Source organism: Grus americana, chromosome 2, assembly GCF_028858705.1.
Source record: "Grus americana isolate bGruAme1 chromosome 2, bGruAme1.mat, whole genome shotgun sequence".
In the NCBI taxonomy this organism is placed as follows: Eukaryota; Metazoa; Chordata; class Aves; order Gruiformes; family Gruidae; genus Grus; species Grus americana.
In genome coordinates this window covers 137,047,560-137,069,341 of record NC_072853.1, presented here as the reverse complement: position 1 = coordinate 137,069,341, position 21,782 = coordinate 137,047,560, and the positions used below count along the sequence as shown (strand labels likewise).

The 21,782-nt window shown below is 39.7% G+C and overlaps 1 long non-coding RNA gene across 1 annotated transcript; it reads right to left on the bottom strand.

Annotated features, from left to right (window-relative positions):
• Positions 1-3,239: 3,239 nt before the first annotated feature.
• LOC129202999 (uncharacterized) lies at positions 3,240-21,502 on the bottom strand. The gene is made up of 4 exons (XR_008575886.1): positions 21,359-21,502; positions 13,594-13,741; positions 7,151-7,244; positions 3,240-3,372 (listed from the first exon to the last, which is right to left on the bottom strand). It is a non-coding gene; the product is annotated as an uncharacterized LOC129202999 (long non-coding RNA).
• Positions 21,503-21,782: the final 280 nt, after the last annotated feature.

The window sequence follows — 21,782 nt, the reverse complement described above, 5'->3', positions numbered from 1 at the left end:
AATTGCTGCCTCGAGAGGATACGGTCTATACAATGACCAGAACTGTTGCAGTCCTCCCCAGCTTCAGCTGTACCCTGTAGATGCACCTGATTGCTTGACCCATCATTATTTTTAAAGCAAATAAAATGTCTTTCTGCTTCTTTGGATATGGAAGGCATCGCTTTCACAGTATGCTTCATCTGGAACTGTATTTAAGTAAACTCAAGAGAGCATATTCTATACAGGCAATACAAAATCATGTGTGATTTTTTTGTTGTTGTTTCAATAAACAGGGCTTGAGTAATGTCAGGGTTTATGGCTTTTATTTTATTCGGAGGGACTACTTTTTAACGGAAGCAGGAAGCAGTCCTTGGACACAGTAAGTCACAATGTATAAATAGCTCTACTGAGAGTATAACAAAGACTCTTTTGTGCTTTTTTACCAGCAGAGCCAATCATATATGCAACTTAGTAACGTAAAAATACCTCATCCCTACTTATGACACCTCTACCTTATAAAAAATTATTAAGACATCCATTTAGAATTTCTACCAGAAGTGCATTATTTTCTGTGTATTGCTTAGGAGAAGTCATACAGTAGTTGAAATTATTTTCTTTAATAATTGTAGAGAAATTCAATAAATTTTCTGTTGTCTCATTACTAAATATAGCATACGGTTAATTCATCTTGAATTGGAATACAGTTGTGGAAATATGCTTCTCCATATGGTTTCATATTTATTTCTGCAAGGTGAATATGGTGACAGGATTTTTTCAAATTAGACTATACGATTTTTTTATTAAATCAAAACCAGTAGAGTTCCTACTTAGCAAGTGTTCTGGACCTCATTTTAAGCCATTTGAAGGAGGTCTGAAGTTTATTGGATGTTAAATACATCCTTTCCTCCATCAAGGGTCTTTTAAAGGATAGTTTAATCTGTCTAATTTACATTCAGGAATTTCATCTTTTACATGCCAGGCTCTGGGACTGTCAAATCCTTGGGCTTTTCATTCTTATCAAGCATAATAAAGTGATCATATATAACCAGTAAGATGTATTTTTTTTCATTTTTTATCCAAATGCCATTTTCAAATCCAATTTAGGTCATATGGGATGCCAATTTTGTACAGTTAAGAAGTTAGACAGGTTTTCCAAAGAAAGATTATCAGTAGTAAGTATAAACATATGTCAGTTCATTAACTCTTTAAAAATATCCAGCACATCAGACTTCATTCCCTCCTACATTGTCAAATATTACAGTAGGTCCTGCTTGAGGCTCTGTAAGGTCCTCATACAAAGACTCCCAAAACCAGTGGAAATCTTTTGCTTTCCTAGTGGGGTTTGCACTTAGGCAAACTCCAATACATCCAAACAGTTTATTGAGTGGGCTTGATCACATCTTGAGATTTGGGACAGATAAGGGCCCCGTGCAGCCTATTCCAGCCACTGGTTAGAATAGCTCCCAGTGAAATATTCTCCAGCTGCTCCATAACTTAGAGTTATTACGTCCTACTTACAACCAGAGACAGAAGCTAAATTTGCCTATTGTCAGTCAATCATCCCCTCTTCCCCCTCTCTCCTGCAAATGTAATACTCCATTTTTACCTGTCTAATAAAAGAAGCTTTTTCCCATTTGGTTAAAATCAATACAGCTTCTGCACAAGGTGTTGATTTGCATTTCTGAATCACGAATATTTTTTTTTTCCAGTGTTATGATAGAGCATAGGAAGTATCTTTTTGTCCCTGTACTTTGAGAAAGAAAGGTTCTTTTATTTCCAACTTTAGGAACAACCAAATCTGAATCCATGCTAATCCCTAAAGTCAAGTAAATTCTAACAACTCCTCAGAAGTAGTACTAATGTTACCAATTACTTTCTTCCTCTGGTTAGCATGATGCACATTGATACAGATCAATGAAAGTGGGTTTGATTTCCCTGTGCAAATGAATTAGTTGGTACACCAAAAATCAATAATTTACCCAACTCAAATTATGTGCTAAGCATCTTATTCCTTTTATACACTGAATATTTTAAGATTAATAAAGTATTCATATATTTCTTACGCTTAGTGAAAAAGTGCATCTGTCTTCAGTGGAGCTTTGTAGTCTAACAGAGATAGATGGGGATTCTGCCAAATCCAATACACAAGTCTCATTAACATAAGCCAGGTGAAGTTTCACTGTTAGCTATTGTTAAATAAAAGTTATGAGGTAGAATTTCTTATCTCATGTACATGAATATGTTTGGACATACAGAAGAGGACAATCCCTCTTTTCCTTAGTCTTCAAACAGAAGAAAAGAGCTTGAGGAGTCACTTACTGCTGGTACTTCAAGCAATTGCTACATCATTAAATAAATCTAAGATTTTTTCCAATCCCTTTTTCTGCAGACAGACAGCCATACACAACTCATTCACTCATAATCCTAGTCGATCTCATGTCTTATGATGATAATGAAAAATCATTTAGAAGTCTACACCACTTATTTTAAATTCAGGTATAGCATAACTAATAAAATATGTAAGAGCACTTCTCAGCACCCTTTCACAAGAATGGAGCACAACTTTCAGTCTTAAATACATTCAGATCCAAACATTCAAAAACTTTCGAGCAACCACAGGAAAATGTGAATAATAACGCAGAGGGCGAAGCCTGTCCCACTAGCGTGGCCTTATATAAGAGGGACCTCATAGCAGCCTTTTCCCTAGGGCAAGCGAGAAAAGGGAGCACGATTCAAAACATCTTCCTGCCTCCTTCCATGAGCATATGATCTGCTCCCCCTCGAGCAGTCAGCACACTAATCTTCATGCTGGCTCCTTTACAGCAGCAGGTCACTATGGTTGTCCACTGAAATCTTTGCTCACCTCCCATTGCTATAAGCCAACTCCTCTGCCTCTGCTGACAGAGAGAAAAGGAAACCAGGCAACCAGGTCAGGCTCACCTATTGCCTGAGCTTCCATGGAGGTGGGGAAAGCCTCAATATTTTTCCATTTCTGGGTCTATCCCAGTGTAAAGGCTGTTAGGGTAATGTAGCATCAAACTCCCTTCAGAGGCTATGGGCCAATATACACCAAAGGTATTGCAGTGAGTAAAAATACAATCTGGATTCACACACAGTGGTATGGAGTCATCAGCAAACATACAGGGCTAGGGAGAAAGCTCTTCCCAAATATATAACCTGGGATTTTTGTATTGCACCTCCTGGTAGAAGTGTTTGAAAAGATTTATAAAACTGAATACATCAGAGAAAGATAAAATACAGGTTTAATAGCTTCTGGTCACAAGTCAGGTCGGCGAGACATGGAGACTTGCTTGTGATCTCAGGGTAGGTAGTGTCCGTGGCTCCCGATTGTGTTTCCAGCAGCTATCATTTAGAAAGTCTATACCACCTCCACTAGAACAGAAAATATAAAAAAAAAATCACTCCAGTATCCCACAATATGCACACTTCCACCAGCAAGTAAATAAGATTCATTTTACATTCACACTTGAATTATTGTTATACGGCCAATAAAAACAAAATATGAAGCCCTACTGAAGAGCAGTTTTAATTTGACAGCATTTCTGAAGCGTCTGGGGAAATCTGCTGTCTATGAATGCTGCATAAATTCTGCCGTTGTTTTCTACAGTACTGCAAAAGGAGAACTTCCAAATGTCGTTCACAGCAGGAAATGCCTTCAGCCTATTTCTACCACAACCAATAATTCTTAAGTTAATATCTGGTGGGCCCCTCCAAGCATTTCAAAATAGTATGCTTTCTGCAGTGGTCTGGTAAGAACTGTATGACCTACAAAAATTGGTAGCATGAGTTGTGCCATCTCATAATGACATGTTCTCATGTCAGTTCTGTTTACTATATCAGTGATGCAAGTTGTGATTAGAAAAAAAGTAGCATATAGTGATTAAAAGAGATGTTTTTCTTTTTAGGCCTTTTTCCTCTTTCTTTGCAAAAGAAAAAGAAAAAATCCTACTCAGATCCATACTATCCTGTTCCTACTCCATCCCTCCTTAAATCCCTCAGTCATGAAGTGTTGATGGTATTCAGTGAGATTTAGAACATAAGAATGGGATTTTCCATTCGATTTATCACTGCATTAAACTTGCTTCCCTTTCATAGGAAAGTTTCATCCTACCTATTTATCATTTTATTTATTATACAAGACCAGACTTAAAATATCCCTGTATTTACACACATTTTATATACCATAAGACTAAAAGAGCTGCTTATACAGCATCAGACCATAAATCCAGGCATTCTGTTAATAGTAGCTAATAAGGGATATCTACAAAGAAATACAAAAACCAAGAGATATGTAGCATGTTTATATATTCAAATTGATACAATGATCCACACAGATGATAACAAAAGCTGCACCGATCATCTCATTTTCATCTTGTCCACCAACATCTTGCACCTCTCAAGCTGGCCTATTTCTATTACTTGTACAGCTAGAACTTGAAGTGAGTTAACGGCTGTGACAATTTATGCCAGCTGAGGATCTGGTTCTAAACTTCTAGCCACATCTCATTTAAGATTAAAAAATACACATCCTGCCAAATAAATCTATTTGATGTTATGAAAAGTGTATTAGGAAACTAAATTAGGTAATATCTAAAGTGTTTGGGGTTTGGTTTTTCGCTTAAAAAAAGGTGCATGCTGGAAGATACTTTTATTTATTAAAGTGCATTTTTTTCTGTGAACTTTTCAAAGTTCAAAGAAATAGCAATGCAAAAACTGCAGAGTAAAAGATAGAGCATTAAAATCTCATTGTGGTATACACTAGAGTCATTTGGATGATTATGTGAAAAATGAATTTTCAAGCTACTGTCCTGTTCTTTACATTTTAACATTAGCTTCGGGATTATGCATTTCAGAAGCAGACAATACCCACTCAGTTAGAAAGAGATTACCTTAAGTCTTCTTTATGAAAACCCAGGGAGAAGTAGGAACCTTAAGCTCGCAGCTATGTCTGTTTTAACTGTGCTGACCCCATTTGTGTTTCACTGCATCGATGCTGAGAGTCTTGCTCTGATTTGAAGGGTCAGAGATTTGAGGAGCTATTCCTTATGGACAGGGTTCTCGTTTCTGGCTATTTGATCATAGTACTTTTTAAATGTTCACCAAATAGACCTGCGTTTACATTTTTAAAATTCCATTCTTTAGAAAAGAAGAAGACACCTTCTTTCAATTCATAAGGCTAAAAATGTCAAGTCAAAGTACAAAAGTACAATTTCTCGGTGTGTCTGCTCTATCCTTATTTGTTCCATTTTGAGTGACTATTTGATTCAGCTCAGGCAGCCACCACTCCCAGTTCCTGAGCCCTAGCCAGGTCTCTCAGGCCCATTCACAATTCCAGCACTAACTTTCCATAATTATTTTATTTCCTTAATCTTCCCAATGGCTGGTTCAGCCCCAGGTGGGCCTCATTCCTCTCCAAGTTCAATAAGACAGTCTCTTACTCCCTCTGCTCTCCTGTCTCCTCCAATTTTGATTTTTGCTGGCAGCCTCACAGTATCTCTTCTCTCTCTCTTTTAGACACACAAAAACACACATGCATGCACACACAATAGCATGGGAAATGCCTCAACCATTTGGAGAGAAACAAAGGCAAATTGCAATTTTCCACACCTAGAAAAGAAGGGAATGAAACAAAGGATGACTAAAAAAAAGAGAGAGTATGAGGGAGAAAGGAGGACCGCAAAACTTTAAGTAAAGAAAATGGAAGGAAAAAACAGAAGAGATTAAATATAGCAGTAGAAAAACAGTGAAAAAATGTTACTCATAAACAGAAGGATGAGAAAAAAAATATAAGAGATATTGGAGATGAACAGAAAATGTAAAACCAGAAAAACCCTTAAGCCCCAAATAACTCAAAGCTCAATGTAGCTGCTGCAATTTCTACCTACTTGCCCAAAATATTTATCTCTAGCAGTGTTTAAAAAGATGCAACCTGTTTCATCTTTTCGAAATATTATTGTCTCAGTCTCAGCTTATCACACAGTATTCTTGAAGTTGAAAATGTTAAATGCTGGAGCCTTCCTTCGTCTTTTTCCACCACATGTTAACCTGGAGTGCAATACATATCATTATGCAAGTGTACTGCTGCATGCTACACCCTGGTGTAGCATCTAACTGTAGTCTACAGAGACCAAGTCTGTTGGCTGCAGCTTAATAAACTATTTAAATACGTGGCTGATATAAAGCTATGGCTATGTCTAACCTGTGGAATCCAGGCATGCTTCCCAGTTCCTACAGTCGTGTGTGTGTGTGTGTGTGTGTGTGTCTGCCCCAGCTGCACCCTGGCTCCATGCTAACTCCCTTCCACTCTCCACCCCCACACCCTGGTTTCCGGCCCAGCCAGGTCCCCCCCGGATGATCGGGGACACGGCTATGGCACACACCCCACAGTTCAGACAGAGCCTCTGGGAGTCATCTAGCGTTACGTTTGCAGCAGCCTGAAGCAGAGCTTTGACTCGGGGTAATTATTTTGTGAGCTGAGCCTTGTACGAATAGTGTTCGCTAATAGTTTTGCTGTGAAAAAGCGTATCTTTTCTCACTCTCGAAAGCAGAAGTAAGTTCAGCTCATTTTTTTCAAGAAATTACTTTAGCAGCTTGCGCCATATTTAGGCAAAGGAATACGAGCGTACAGTGGGGCCAATCTGGTAACAAAGGACACACTGGTTTGGTTAAAGCAACCAGAGCATTCACATGGCCACATCGCCGTGCGCTGCACTGGAAGTATACTCCTAGGTGTCACTAGTTCATGCTTGGCCATCTGTATTTTGTCAACAATAGCAATTCACTTTTTAATGAATGTTTAAAGTCTCAATTCCCCCAGGAGTAACAGCTATAGAGAGCATCAGCTATTGCTGAAAGAACAGGGATTCAAGGAATAAACAGAATATTGTGGAATGGCAAACGGGAACCAGTGACCTCATTATTCTGGAAAATGTCTCCTTTTGAACCACAAGGAATTCTGACAATTGTAAAGGTTTAGTCTTGAACAATGGAGTTTCACAGAGATAGAGTGAAAGCAAAATTGAGCCCCCTGTGTACTTATGGCAGTTCTTTATTATGTGCCATATATTATCATGTTGTGCTGTGTTTTGCTTTATCGTTGTTGCATCTTTATTAAAGATGGGCCAGAAATAAAACCCAGATGTAAACATACCTGCACTTCCAAGGCACTTGGCTTTGGCTAAGAACGCGGCAGCTGAAAGCCATCCTCAGCACGTTTCGTTCTAGAAGGTTTATATTCTTCTTCCCTTAAAACGAAAACCAAGGAAAACACTTAGAACAGCAAATAAAATCTCACTGTTGTAAAATAATTATGTATTACGTTGTTTGCCGTGGTTTAAAGGAATCTGGTCTTACAGGTATGGGGAATGACTCTGACTTGAAAGAGAAGTGAAGGAGGATAGCAATTTTGCTCTCTAGTCTGCAGAATACTAAGAACACAGGACACATTCTTGTCCTAAAGTCAAGGGATTTCCTTTGTTTAGGCTTATTAGGCAAATTACAGACTGGTGTCATGCAGTCAGACACTGAAGTCTGCACTGGATTATTGAGTTGCAGGACACAAAACCATATAAAGCAAGAGATGTCATTATTCCAATGACAATGGAGGAGAAAAATATCCACTGCTGACAGGCCTACTCACTCACAAGTCCATTGGTGTCAACCTACATAGCAGTAGAGCCAGAATAGCTTAGGAAAGAGTTTGTTACATCTGGTTAAAAGGGAAGTGTAAGAGCTAAAGGGGAGCAAAATACTGTATGTCAATATTTGCCCTACTGAGGAACAGCAGACACGTACTGGAACTGAAGGATACCATATATAAAGAAGTAAGTAACCACATGTATTATTTCAGCCCTGTGCCCCAGCTGTAAAACATTATTTGAAGTTATAAGGTTATAATAGTTGCACAGCTGTGGGAAGGTGAGGGTCATCCATTTTACATACATATTCAAATTAAGAATGCAGGGCTGCTGGCACAGAGCAACAGCAATGATATGGCCTCAAAGGTAGGAATGTGCAGAAAGACAGTCAAAAATCCCTTCTCATTTTCTCTTTTGGAGATGGATGTGAACTTTTTCACTCCTCTCTTGCTTGTTCATGGTTAGGCCTGAAGATGAAAAACGATGAACAACCTGGGCACTTAACGTACAGATTCACAGAAAATTCAAGAACCTAAGTAAAAAAATAATCCAAAAATGCCTGATTTACACCTAAATCAGGTGGTGCCTAAATCCCCTAAGTGCTTTCTTTTTCATTATTCAAATGTGTTTCTTAAATCACACATCTGTTCATGACCAGGATGCCCTGGCTAGACTTTCCTTAAGCCCCATCTGGATCCAGAAACTAGATGTTTTCTGCATATGAATATGCCTGCACAGCAATGCACAGGTCACATGTACCTCAACTAGCTCTCAATGAACTAGTCTGGGTACCAGAAGCTCATAATGTATCATTCCCCACTGACTAATTTATTCTGTTTTGATACATCTTCATGACCTTCCACTGGCTCTGAAGATCATCTACTATGAACCGCTGCTCAAAGCAAGGTCAACTAGAGCAGGTTGCTCAGAATCGTGTTCAGCTCCATTTTAAAATATCTCCAGGTATAGAGACTCCACAAACTTTCTGGGCATCCTCTTCTACTATTTGATTACCCTGACCACAGTGAAAGAGGTTTTTCTTATGTTTAAATTGAATTTCTTCTGTTTGAGTGTATTGATTGCCTCTTGTGCTGCTGGGGCTCAGGCTCAGTAAGCCCGGGTTCTGCTCTAAGCACAGCTCACAGCCCCTTGTCTGCAACCAGGACACTGAACTTCTTCTGTAGCTGCAGATCTGCAGGCAGAGCAGGAGGCATTTGCCTGATGCCAGAAGTGAAAACCTTGCGGCCTTCACCATCATGGAGGTCTCTGACATCAGTGCCTCTGGCTGCTCCTCCCTTTGTACAGTCAGAGTTCAGGCTCTTGCAGCTACAAGGTCTTGGAGAAGATCTCATCAAACTCCTCTTCTTGTCTGTGACGCTATTTAGTCTGTAGACCTCCTCCTGCAGCTCTTTTACTTGGTGACACCGATCCTCTATCAGTACACACCTCCGGCAGCCAAGGACACGATCTCCCCCAGCCTCAGCAATGCATCTCTGTGCCCATGGATCTGCAGAGCTGCATCCTCCCTCAGGAGCTCAGGTTGAGTTGGTGCCAGAGGAAGTTGCTTTAGTTGCTGCTCCGTGATGGGTCACCACAATTTCTGAGCACATGTACACCATCTTTAACAGAGTTTCTGGCCCCCTTCTGTGCACCCTTCTGCCCAAACTGGCCCAGACTGCTGCATCTGCTGATTGCCTCAGTTAGCTACACTCCGTTACACATCTGTGTCACACAGGTATGCATAAATCTCCTCAGGAACATCACCCAGCTGGTTCTCGTAATACAAGACCAACAAGACGTGTGTCCCTAAAAATACAATAACAGATGCTGTCTTCAACAATGCCAACAGAAACACTGAAGAAGTAATTCTTCTCCCTAGGATTTCACATTATTTGCTGAATATTGGTACAGTTCTAACCATGTTTAAAAACCAGACATTGCTAACCTCTATTTTTACTCTGGAGTTGTTCAAAAGACTCAAGTATTCTCTGCTCATATCATTTAAAATAGTTTGGAGGCATCCTTCCACCTGCAAGAAATGGGTACTTCCTATTCATTTGTTCTGGGCAGTTCACCATTTTCCTTTTGACTTTAGATATTTCCTTGCTAGTTAACTATTCTAGATCCTGATTTGAGCCACCTATGTACTGGGAATCTAGATACCTAACTCACAGGACTGGAGAGTCTCATACAGATCAGAAGAAAAATACTTAAAAGTAATTATAATTTTAACCTATTGAAGTTTCTAGAATTTAGATCCAAAACCAAGAGCGATATCCCTAAACACTACTGATGGTATGAGCCCAGGCCTTAAAGCTAGACATTGTGGTATCTAACTCATGTCTATAGTGTGTCTGAATCTCAAAGGACTAGACATTCAGATGCTCAACACATCTGCTCAGTGTGTGAATGAATGCAGAGTTCATCGTAATGCACAATGAATAAGAGTTAGGAAGTTATCTCCTGGTGTTAGATTCACAATTGCTCAGCACTCTCCACGAATGTAGTTCTATATCTCTCTCATTTCTATTCTAGCAAAGAGAGCAAATCAGTAACTACTGACCACAGAGAGCAAGGATTGAAGGCCTTTAAGAAGCAAATTCTACTTTTAATTATGGCAAAGTGAGAAGAGTAAATTGAACACCACCACCATATAATAACCTGTAGTCAACAGGGAATAAAGATAAGCTAAGAGCAGTGTCAAGATCAGAAATTCAGTCATTCCTTCTGAATTGGGAGTTATGAGACCCTTGAAAACAGATCCACCAGAAATAAATTTTATAATATTATATACAATAAATTATATAAATTGAATTGGTTTAGTTCCATCTGGTAAAAGATGTCAAAGTCTGTACAAGTAAAATTTAACAGGCAAATGACCATTCTTTCCCATTAAGGCCAACAATATGGAATGGACTGTGTATATACATTTAAACCCTCTTTACTTTCCAAAACTGCCTACTGAGAATGAACCATGGTCTCTGCTAGCTTCCAAATCATGCCTGGCAGCAATCTAGGAGATCAGTAATTGTCTCAGGACCAAAGCTTGCAGGGGACTATTGCAACAGTTCAGCAGTAGAGACAACCCATTCAGGCACCTTAACATTCCCTGGAACTGTCTGATTTGCCAGTATAGACACAACCTTAGAAACTGCTAAATCTCACATTGATTTTACTCTTAAAAAGAGGGAAAAAAATTTTAAAAAACTAGATTTTTTAGTTTCTTTTTGTTGGGAAATGGACTTAAATACATATATTTTTAAATGGAAAATTAGTATTTTTAGTTTGAGTTTCCAAATATAAACCAGCCGTAGAGTGCTGTTTGCCTATCCATCTGTCTGTTCAACCTGCCTGTCAGGTTGCCTCAAAAACTTGCAAGGAAGTAAGTGAACATAGAATACAAATCCAAGGAGCTGGACTTTATTAATATTCAGAAAAATCGGTATTTCTTAAAGTCAAGTCACTATGCAAGATGTGATCATCTCTCAAAAGCTTCATTTCAAAGGATAATGCTAGAAGTTGGTGTAGGAATTGTAAGTACACAGCAAGAGATCATTCAAATGTTGTATCTGCAGTCAAGGCTATAGCAAAAGCAATCACCCTGTAAAAATCACAGGTATCCAGACTGGCAACCTGTTTGTCTCTTACAGGACACTGTGGCTTCAGACGTGCACAGAGTGAGGGCAAGAAGCAATAGGCACAAGCTGGAACACAGGAAATTTTGACTAGATATAGGGAAAAAACCATTTACCATTAGAGTGGTTGCACATCAAGTGTGTGAAGTGTCCATACTTGATCATACACAAAACATGACTGGACCTGTCCCCAAGCAGACTGGTTTAACTGGACCTACTCTGAGGAGGAGGTTAGACTACACAGTTTCCAGAGGCTCCTTCCAGCCTGCACAATTTTATGGCTACTTAAATGGAGTCTGTGAGCAAAAAAGGAAGAGTTGGTGAGAGAACTTAAATCTGGTCCAATTAACTCATACAATAAAAGTGAATCTTGAAATTGATTCATATTTTGTTGGTAACTAACAAGTACTAAAGGATCTCTCTACGTCTTACTGGCTTGCTTAGATAAACTTTTGCCTCTGTTCAACTGCAGTCATTTGACTCCCTTGTAATCTCTATTTTAGTAATCTCTGAACTACTGAATCCTAAAAGATGGGAGGCTTTCAAGGCTGTCACCAATAGCCTGTCACTGATATACGTAAAGTCTCCAAATTCAGCAAGTTAAGTGAAAGATATATTTACACAGGGAGATACCTGGAAAGAGCAGAAAACAATGCCCAAGGACACAGGAAGGTTTAACCCTAGGCAAAGTCAAATGGGCCTAGAGATTCCTTGAATCTAATGCAGGGTTGAACAATGCACAAGTGGTATGTCTTAAGGACATCAAAACAAATAAGAAGCCAGAAGTCTTCAGAGGAAACAGTCACTGAGTGTAGACTTGAGAAGAAATGTGGAACATTGACCTGAGCGCAGAAAACAACTTAGTGCAGGCAAGCTAGAAATGTTATTGGTTGTTTCTACCGTTTTCTTAGAAACGGGATTTTGTGCACATCCTTTACAAATAAGCAGAATTGTACCAAAGTGGATGTTGTACCTGACTTGTACTATATTTCTCTAAATTGAAACAAATTTGTAGGGCACAGACAATGAGAACCAGAATGAAAGAAATGAGCTGTGCGATGCAATTGCCAAACACGTGTATTTTGTGGTGTTTGAAATCCCTGAAGATACCTAGTCAGCACACTAGCTGTCACTCCAGCAAGACACAAGTTTTTCTCATCTGCCATCCCCATATAGGTGTCCCAGGTACCCTGTTGTGTCTCAAATGGCACCCACAATCTATGTTTAGGCAAGTGAATTGAACCCAATTGAACCAAAGACTGAACATATAATTTGTGTATCTTGTCTCACTTGCCATTGCGGAGGCTAGAGCTGGCTGTTTTGCAGTCTCATGTTATATTTCTCTTCTTACCGTCCTCATCCCTCACGCTATGGTGGGATGAAATAAGGACCTTTCAAAGAGAAAAGCAAAGGGAGGCTTCATCACTTGTTCCAGACAGAAATAAATAACATGGCAATCAGGCAGCCCAGCCAGTCCTAAGATTTCTACTTCCAAGCCAAATGCTTTTGGCTACAGAGGTGATCTCAGACACTTCCATCTTTCTCTTTGGGTATTAAATAATAATATCTCCTTTGTTTTAAATAATATCCATTGAGGCACTGGGAGGAAGAGACTGCTGATGTGTTCTGTGACTGAAGCATTCACCTTCTCTGAAACTAGAGGACAAAGCTTGCTTCAGTTAATATTTACGTCTTTATTCACCAAAAAGAAATTCAGAAGCCTGAGGTTAGACCATGCATATTTGATATGGTACAGACAAGAGACTCATTGTTTCAGATAAATTTCAGTGAAGGAGAAAGGTGTGGAATAGTTTCTATATGAAGAAGATTGGGCAGTTCAGGACTGTTCTGCTTGGAGAGCAGACCACGGAAGCAGTAATAAAGGTCAAAAAAACCCACACTGAATGGCAAGAAGAAGGTGGATAGAAGTAACACTTCATGGATTCTTTCCATACAAGAACTAGAGATTATCAAATAAAAGTAGTGGTTGCCAAGCTCAAAGTAGAGATTCTTCACGCAAGACACTTCCTGCAACGTACGTGCAAGCTCTTTACAGGGTGCTGCAGGTGCTACAACTTTATATTGTGTGAAAAGTGGTTAGAAATATTCATAGACAAAATTATCAGGGACTATTAATTACAGAGTTAAGTGGTACATAACTGACTCCAATTTGCTTTGGGGACAGAAAGTTTCAGCTTGTTTGGCCTTAAGCGGACGCATTCCTTAAGCACGTACTACTGACAACTGTCAGCCAGGCTGCTGGACTGGAGAGGCCTTAGGTCCGTCTGATGTAGCCATTCTTAGATTCTTAAATCCCTTACCTGAATGAAGAAGAGCTGCACTTTGCAACGAGGCTGCTTCCAAAGAGAGAATCCGAAGCTAACATATGGCTCCATGATTTTGACCAGAAACACCACCCTGCAGTTCCAAAACTCCTTCTGAAACTTGTTCATATATTCCCAGCATTATCTGATGAAAAGAACAATAAAAAAGAACACTTTGCTTAAAAAGTCCCAACCAGCTCCTCTGTTATCCAGACCAAAACTCCACGCTTTCCTGAGGTTTCCCTGCCAGAACCACAAAAGACATTGGCACGTTATATAGGCTCAGGCACCAGTAAAATCCAATATGTATCTAAAGAAGACTGATTGCCTGTCCTTACTGCAATGATTTTAAGGCCCAGTGCTCCACAGGGGAGAGATACAAGACAGCCAGGAAAGACATCGTGAAAACAGACTATGAGCGTATAAATCACCAGTGCAATTCAGACATGGAAGCTAAGAAGATGACTCCTATTTGGAAGATTAACTACACTGGACATGCTAAGGCAAAGCAAGCAAATCTTTTGATATAGATAAAATGCAGAATACTGCTGGGACAAGAAAAGAATCATCCTTCTGCCCCCAATGAAAACATTGGCTTTCTTGAGCCAGGAACTGGAAAGGGTTATTTTTGCCTTGTGCTGAAATATAACCTCCAGACCATAGCTGGGAGGAGGACTGGGGCACTTGCCTAGAATGATTCAATCTAGTATGGAAAAAAATATATGTTCTTGTGATGATTTTCTAACACCAAAGAATTTGTCTATTTTAATAAGCCCAAAGAACCTAGGTGTCTGGTGATTTCTTGTCATAAATCAGGAGCTCATTAAAAAGAAAAAAGTATGAAAAGAAGGCAAAGATTCTGGCAAGAGTCTTGAGAAAACAATTGAAAAGCATTTTTGAAGTTTCATTCATTTTGGTGCAATATGTGCAAAGGCCACAGCTCTGAGCACTAGTAGTTCTGAAGTCTGGCAACTAAGTACCTAAAAGCTCCTGAATTTACTTAATTTTGTACCATGGGTTCAGTTTTTTGCCTGAGTCTGGATATTGCCTGCTTAGAACGAAGCGCAAAGCTGTGGTTGTGGGAGGGAGGTACAGAAAGTCATGCTACCTGACCAACAGGAAATTCAAAGTGCATCAATTGTAAGAGTCCAAAGAGCTGTTGAAAAGTAAGATAAGGTTCAGAAGGGGATTACTGTGTCCTAAATGTGATATTTTTATTGAGAGGGCAGTGCTTAAATTACATTTTTATGAGCCAGCATGGCATACCATCACTTTTTCATTTTACTGGGAAGCTTGCTGGGACTTCTCTGGTTCACAGCTGCAGAACGGATTAATTTTATCCTCCCCTGAATGAGACCTTCAGTCCCACCGTAGCTTCTAACTTGGAAGCAGCATGCAAGGATACTACAAGACCAAAATTATTACATCATCTGACAGAGTAGAAGAGAAACATGAACAAAAATGGATAAAATGCTAAGACTTGATTCAGCAAAAATATTTATGTGCATGTTAGCCTTAAGCATCCCTGTTTAGTGAAGCACTAAAGCATGTTCTTGGGCTTAATTGAAGTTAATGAGATTTACACAGGTCCTGAAGGTAATCACATGCTTCACTGCTTCATTAAATCAGAATACAAGTATTATAGGGCAAGGTTTATCCTCAGGGAATTCCCTTGAAATGCAGGGTGATACAAACCTATAAGTCATTTTAAAGGTATTTATTATTAAAATGCATGCACAAAAATGTGCTAGGAGGAGTACAGGTTGCATGAGAGCTGAGCCTCAGAATAGCACTTTGTTTAACAAGATATCTGAGACATAAGACCTGTTTAAGTGTAAAATCAGAAGTAACTACAGTGAAGCCAAGACCGATGCAGCTGAGATCAATACTAAACCCCAGAGAAGGGGATTTTCTAAAAATGTGGGGGGAGGGGAAGAAAAATGGAGAACAGGTCCCTGGAGAACGTGATAAATGATGATGGGTTAGGCAATATAGTTCTGCTTCCAAAAGCCAGGCTTAATCCTCACTCAGGAGTAGACATTGTGCCACATATTTAATCTATCCCTTAGAGAGAGTCAAAAGGATCAAAAGCATCACACAGATACTTAAAGGGAAAGGTCATATTCCCATTGAGGACTAATGACTATATCCCTTCCTGCAAGCATGGGGATTTCTGGTGAGGGAACTAAAACTGCAATGTTTCTAGCGTTAACTCTGGCTGTAGGGTGTCTGCTGTCACATCAGCTTCATGAACCCTTCCCCTTTACTCCAAACTACCCTAATGCTGTGAGCTTGCAGCTCCCCATGTTTCTCCTACAGCTTTTCCATACCTTTCAGCAAAGGGATTTCTTTAACAAAACTGAGCTCTGTGATCAGATCACCCGAAGCCACTGCAATGTCTCAAAACTACCAAAGCCTTTGTGGTTACAGAAGAATTGTAGAGAGCTGCTATAATTTAAGAGCAGGGATTTTTTTTTTTCCACTGTAGTGGTTCAATGTGTGTTGTGTGCACACATGTGCTTCAGCACAGATGGAGATTCAAATGAATATCAGACCCTTTGGTGTGAGTTCAAATTTCCTGAAGGTGTTGGAATGTCTGTAAAACATCAGATGCCCTTTTGGTTGTTTTTTTATAAATACATTTTAATTCTCTGCTGATTTGACATTTCACTTTATTTAGGAAAAATGAGGGGGAAAATGACAACATATTGAAAAAAGTTATTACGGAAAAAAAAAAGAAAAGGAAAAAAAAAAGAAAAAAAAAAGAGGGAAAGGGAAGGAGGCTTGTATGTCCTTGGCAGCTACCTGCCTTTCTTATACAAAGCCACCTATGATTCTTCTACAACCACAAACAAGCCAGGTTTTCTTTGTGCTCTGTCCAGAAAGGAAGTTCAAAATATGTACATCTACTCCAAAGCTATTAATCTTCTTTACAAGATTATTGAGGGGAGTAGAGAACCATTGTCATCTTTCTTTAAATAAATTTTCCCTGAAGCTTCAGGAATCTTTAAGGTTTAAGATATTCTTTTTTTTTTCTCTCCTAACCCATTTACCTCCTAAAAAATAGTTACCTTATGACTGATTTACTTTTGTATTAATTATATCTGTTTCTCTGTTTCTTCAGAAAAAAGGAAATCTTTCCCAGCCTGCTGCACTTAGAGCCCTGCATGGCTGGCTTTAGTTTCAGCTTGCTACTGTCAGGCCAGCCCCATAGGGCTGGAGAGGTTGTGCATCCTCAAAGGCTGAAGGATGTGTTGCATGAAACAGTTTCTAAATGGTCAGTAAGACCAAAAAAAAGCAACAATCCCTGAACCTTTAGATTTTCCAAAATGGTTTTAATTGCATATTGAAAGTAACATAAGGCAAAACAGCAACAAAAATCAGATTCAGGCCCCTAGACAAATGTCATCACTGCTTAGACTTCAGTGAGGGTGTTAATTATTATCACAAAGTGAGGAAACCGCAGAATTGTTGGACCAAACACACGTTTCATGTGGAGAAAGTAGTACAAACAAACCAAAAACATACATCATTTTCCATGGAGCACAGAGAAGATCCATCTATTTATTCAACATCCTTAGGGATCCTCCTCCTGTACAAACTATCTAACCTACTACAATAGAACTTGCATCCCAAGGCTATTACAGCCTTCCATATGCCTGTAATTTATTAACTATCTCAGCCATGAGATTACAACTGGAATTATTCTGAGTGCCGCTAAGAAGGAGTTTGTTGTATAATATATACATACTGCATTATGACACTAACGCTGGAGAACCAACCTTCTCCCATACATCTGCAATTCTTTAAGAAGACTTTTAAACTAAAGATATGCAATTATTCCACCTGGCTATATGACATGGGATATAACTGTGGGAAAGAATGTATATGCTATACCCTATGGCTGAGCCCCACACATGGTAAAAAACATGTACTTTTCAGTACAGTATGGCATAGGGACCAGTGATGCATATACTTCAAAACTTATCCCAGAGAATGACAAACACCAGGGACTTGACATTAAGGCAGTAGAAAGGCCACAGGAAGCAGTTTTTGAATAATCTGTCTAGGAGGTATCCTCTTTCCCCTTCTATCTCAAGGTGCTTTGTTAACTGAAGCTGAATAAAAAAATAACATATCCTAGCATGTACCTAATACAGGAACATTATCTAGCCGTGCCAAAAAGATTTTCTTATTGATGGACCAAGTTAGCAATAAAATTACTTACAACATTGAGGGCAAAATAAAGTTTAGGCAGTTCACTGATCTGTACTCTCAGAATTAAGAAGGACAGATTCTTTCCCGGTATGCAGTCATCACAATGAGCAATTTTTAGAGTGCCTCCTTGCTATATACTGATGTCATATATGATAAAAAAGCTAAGCTGACAAACTTAGGTTATATCTCTATTATTATGTTTACCTGAATCACAGCCACATTGCCAGATCTTGGTTTTGGGCTGATAACCGGCATCATTTTATAGGTATGCACCATGGCTGTACACTGGCTTCAACAGGCAAACTCTAGGTTGAGAGAAGATAAGGGAAAATCTGCAAGTGCCTTACAAAGGTGATATAGAACAAATTTTACAAATTGAAACTTCAAGTCAACTTTATTGAACCCCCGGAAATTCCTAACAAAGTCCTAAAACTGGTGAACTGGTGTACTGAGTACAGTTACACCGCTTTAGTTAAAGTAACTTTTAACTGAGGTCATTCAACATTAGCAATTTGAGCCAACTTATCTAGTTTAACTTAAACTAGTTTAATATAGTCTAGTTTTTCAACTGACCCAAAACAATTCCATTCCTATACTTTCTAACTGATGTACAACTTAATTTTTAAAAAATGTCTCATACTTAAAAATTTGCGAGTAAAGCCAATGCTGCACAAACCACACCTTTCCTTGAATTTATTGCCATCCTTTTAGAAAGTTTATTTAAAAGAATATAACCCAAATATGTGCTTTCCTATGAAACGTACTTTTCAAGTTCATTTTGCCAGAGAAAATACTCATTTTCCAGAATGGCATATTTCATTTGCTACCTAAGAGGACTGACTGTAACATAAAGCTAGTGGCTCCTTTAGAAGAAAGAGAAACAATTTGACATGGTAGGTCTGGTATCCTTCTGCAATTTCAAATGAAGCCCCACATTTTCAAAATGATGCATGGGAATTTAACCACGTGGTGCCCATTAAAGTCAATGCCAGCTCTCATGGTTTATGAGGTCACCAGAAGTCCTTGATGGAATTACACCCCTGTCCTGCACGGCTGATTCTCTTGTATCACAGAGAGAGTCTGAACCAAAGCCCATAAAGTCAACAAAAATGTCTGCAGTCCCTTCGGTCAGGTTTGGATCAGGTATTTCCACTGGAAATAGAGAAACAAGAGAGAAATAAATTACTGAACAATTGTTAGTTTAACAGCATGGCATGGGTCCTGTGTTGATACATATTCTCGTATGGTAAGGGGGAAATAATGTCTTCCTGTGGTCATGCTAGAGGCATCCGATGGAAAAGAGAAACACTGGGGACTATTCCTTGGAAAAACAAAAGGACATCCTGTGAGAATGCAATTACAAAGTAATTCTTTAAGCATACCTAACAGCTATCATACAACATATCAAGTACAATATACTCGAGGAATAAATGTCTTGGGCTCTTTGTGCATCAACTGCATTTTTAGAATTTACCACACTGCTGCACATCTCCCAGTTTTGTATTTACTAGACTGACTCTTTTAACATGCATCACACACTAATAACATTCAACTTCCAAAAGTGAAACATGCCACGCAATTTGCACAAAGACTTTGCACATTGTTGTGTTTTAAAGCACTCAGTAGTTAATAAAATACTATGGTCTATTGGTATATTGATTTTCATATTCTCTTGGTTGGAATATGAGCTTGCTTTAGCAATAAACTAACATGACTGGTTTCTAGGTTTCAGGTTGTGTTTCTGGGGTTATATCACTAGAAGCACAGTGACCTACTATAGTCTCCTGAATCTGTGTATGTAAGATATCATAATTTTGTTTGGAAAGTAGGTGTTTAAAACATGGACCAGCAAGTTTCTAGGAGTTTGTGTGCATGGTCAGGATATCATCAAAGTGCCCTAAACTAGTTAAGAATTTAGGGAGAAATTTGTATGCATACATGCATTAATACATGCATACCTTGCAAAAAAAGGTTTAGAAAAAAACCAGACATGCTAACTGAAGGAGATTTGCACAGAGCAAATGAATAATTTCTCTGAGAGAAGTAGCAAATTTGGAAGCATAACAGCAATGAGATAAGTATTATCGCCTTGCTTTTCCATGGGTGCATGGTGTCTGTTGTTAGATTTCTGTTATCCAGGGCTATATAACACACAAGTGGGATACCCTGGCCAGCCAAACACATGGGTAGTGCAACACTTACTTTACAGCAACCCACAAGATCAGATCAGACAGAGAGGAAAAAGCTGATGCTTTAATATGGCACTTCTCTGAACTAGGGAATATAGATGATACAAATATAGCTGCACTGCTTCTGGATTCAGATGTCTTCATACTTACTGCCCTGCCTGTCCACAAGCTGCATAGGTCACCTACCAGATAAGTGTGAATTAACCATACAGGGAATGCGGCGCTGTATCAAATGAATTTCTGTAGCAGCTGTGGAGGCTGTGGCAAAGTTTCAGAGCCTTTGAATGGCTGATCCCAGCGGTACCATGGCTTTTCATTTTCCAAGAAAGACTCTTTTAACACAGGCTGGAGTATATTTTCTTCTGTCTTTTGTTTTGCTCTCTGTTATTACTATTCTTTGGAAAGAAAAAAAAAAAAAGTAAGTTCAGAGTGGGGCAACTTTTTCATTACAGAGGATTGAATCACCCAGTAAAGGACAGAGTTTACAGCAGGAATCCTGTGAAAGAAGCATTGTGTACCTATGCTCACATCCAAACCTTATGATATAGCCTGTAATATTTTACATTTTGCAGCCAGACTGCTTTCCTTGCTTTTGCTTAAATGAGCAGTCAGAATACACACAGCTGGCCTAGGTCATTCCCCTCTCCCATCATCTCTTCACCCCTCTGAACATCAAGCTCCAGCTAAGTTTTACTGATAAAGGTAACACTATGCAGAAGGAAAAAAATATGTATTCTTCATGCTGTACAGCTAGGTAGGGCCAAATGGTTACTAAAAAGTCCTGGGCATCAACTGGAAAGGAAGAAAGGAAAAGGCTGGTGCTGTGGGTGGAACCGAGAGGGGAGGGAGGCTGGTGCGGTGGGTTGTGGAGGGGGACGTGTCAGTCCTTGAGCTGGAGCCAATGCCAGTCACGCTACACGGTTTGAACGGCACTACCTCAAAAGTGCATGTTTATTTCTGCAAAGTGATTGACTTCCATCTGAGGGCATTTTGTATGAGCTGAGAGGAAAGCTATTTGAAGTCTTTATAAACAACATAACTTAGGTAAGTATTTGACATGGATAAATACTTTGCAAGCAGCCTAGAATTATTAATTAGGAATTTGCAGTCTCTCAGCTTACACTTACACTCCAGTGCCCTGTTTCTGAGGAAGTACTCACAACCCTGCTACAAAGGTTGGAGTATTACAGACACGCAATCACAGAGCCCGGGCTTTTAATACGCTTTTTAGAATAAAAAGATTAAAACAAGTACTTTGGGGCTGTCACTTAAACTAAACCTTCACGTTCTTTTACCCTCATCTTCTGTAGGGGCTATTGTAATGGTACCCCCTCTATGGTCGTTGGCGCGCTCACCCGTATAGAGTTCCACTTTTCTTTCCCGTCACCTTCCCCAGGCTGAGGCGCTGTAGCATCACGCCAACGTTTCCTCAGCACAGCTCGGGGAAGAAGCAGGCCACCAGTCGCCAAGAGCAGATGTGCGCCAGCCCTTGAGCTAGACAGCTCGGAAGAGCAAGCTTAGCTGAAATCGGGGAACAGAGGGTTACGCGGCCGGTGACGCCACTGTCGGTAGGCGGGCTGCTGTGCCGGGTGCGGGGCGCGGCCGCTAGGGGGAGCCGTGATCGCCGCCGCCGGGGCGGAGGAGCGCGGGGCGGCCGCGGGGCGAGCGGGGAGCGCGGCCCGGGGCTCCTTTCCCGGGGGCGGTCCTGCTGCAGGTGCGATGTGGGAAGTGTTAGCAAATGTCAATATGGAGGGCGGATTGGTTGGCATTGAAATCGAA